We start from the raw sequence: 2,038 nt of genomic DNA on the forward strand, positions 1-2,038 counted from the left end.
TCCATGATGGATGGGGTTCAAACTGTATAAAATTCTGCTTTTGGGGGCTCAGACTTTTGGGAGCTATCCCGCTGGGCCCGCCAGTGTGACAAATAAATCTCTCTCTCTCTCTACCTCTCTGAGTGCCGCCTGATTTCTCTGGAAAAATTGCCATAATGATGAGAGGAGATGGCCTTGAAGGGAGGAGGGGCTGACCTCTAGGAGTGTGGACAGTATGTGCACAGTACAGGACAGAAGGCAGAGCCTGTGCGCACAGATAAATGTAACTGGTGACTACAGTGGTGGGAGCTCGTCCAAATTCTCCTGATGGCTTCTATTTTCTCAGTGAAATAAAAAGCAAGAGCAAAAGTGGACGGTAAGTTGGGGAGATGCAAGGACTAGAGAAAGGGAAGCGTCATGCGGTCATGCAGAAGAGTGGTCTAGCACATAATGGACGCAGCACATAATGTCAGCAAGTACTTTCTCAATGTCTGTCATGTCCCAGGCACTTCTTAAGACTCTTCAAACACATGCCAAGCATATTTGAGACCTGGAGCTGGTGCGCCCTGGGGGGCCTGGCAGAGCAGCAGGGCCGATCCAGGTTTGCCAGGAGACAGAGCCTCTTTTCCGAGCTGCTGCAGCAGCCTTCTAACATTCTTTTGAATTCTATTTGTTTAAGTGACTTTCCTTAAATACACACCTAATCATGACCCATCTTCAGTGAAGATATACAAGATCTTGTGACAAATTGCTCCTAGGGAACTAACAGCAACACTGGGGTAAGGAGATGAGAGACTGACTTTTCAGATTTTGTGCAGTTTGCTGGGAAAAAAACCAACCAGTAAATCCTCAGCCTAAAGTCTTCCATAGCTTCTCAGAAATTGCAACTTTAAGCAACGTGACTGCTAAGAAACTAGGGCCTCAAATAACGTCTTTCATTTGGATTTTCTCCATCAATATTATGAGGATGCGAAGACTGAACAAAACCACCTCATTCGAGGAGCTGCTGTATTCACTATTCAAAAGAAAAACAAAATGCCCTCAAAAAAGTTTCTGTCCTGACGAGAAAGGAAATCCCGTAACGTTCTGCCTGTATGACCTCGCCAGCCTGGTGCCATGTCAATCTCTCTTTGGCTCTCTCCACTCAGGCACACTGGCTTCCAGCTCTGTCAGTCCGGCCAGGCTCTCCTGAGGTCTTTATGCAGGCTTTCCCTTCTGCCTCATCTTATCCTTGCCCCTCCCTTTCCTTTTTTTGCCAGTTAATTTTAAATCTTAAGTTTTGAAGCCACTTTTTCAGGAAGACTGCCCTGCCTGAATTCTCAACTCCCACTGCGGGAGCCCCTGGCAGCTAGTAAACCTGCTGTGCCAGGGTCAGGCCCCCCAGCTGGGCACTTACTCCCCTGGCAAAACATGATGAAATGTCATGAACTGGCCAGTTTGTCTCATTGCTTCGCAGACTGGGACAGGGTCCGTTGGCGCCCAGCACAGCGTGGCACCCGCGGGTGCTCCCTCAACGTTAGCTGGACCACCTGCAGGTGTGCGGGCCTGTGTCCAGCTAAGGCAGCGGCGGTCAGGACAGAGGAGAGAAGGCAGCCAGCCGAGCCAAGAGCCAGCCCCTGACTCCCTTCCCTTTGCGAGGTCATGTGACAGCGCCTGCGTCCCACGGGCGCGGGTTGAGGACGCACTACAGCGAGGCCAGAACGTGGTGCTCCCAAGGTCTAAGGGTTTAGAGACTGAGAATGAAGGGTCGGGCCTCCTCAAGGCCGTTGGGGAAGGGGGCTGGAGCCGGGCGACGGATTCCCTGGGAGTGAGTCCAAAGGGGCCTCCTCCTCCTCGAGTGAGAACGCTTGGCCCACGGGCTGTGACAAGAGCCGCGAGGCCGGGGCACCGCACCTGCCGGGCCTCGAACCGCTGCCCGCGCACAGCGTCCCCCCGTGGGTGGGGAGGAAAAGCGAGTCCGGCCCGCGCCTGCGCACTGGCGCTCGGGGCCGGGCGCCCGCGCACCCAGGCCCCACCCCGGGGAGGGCCCGCGCCCCGCCCCGCCCCCACCCCTGCGTGC

This window comes from Talpa occidentalis, unplaced genomic scaffold, assembly GCF_014898055.3.
Source record: "Talpa occidentalis isolate TD23 unplaced genomic scaffold, MPIMG_talOcc4v2.1 talOcc4.9, whole genome shotgun sequence".
NCBI classification, from domain to species: Eukaryota; Metazoa; Chordata; class Mammalia; order Eulipotyphla; family Talpidae; genus Talpa; species Talpa occidentalis.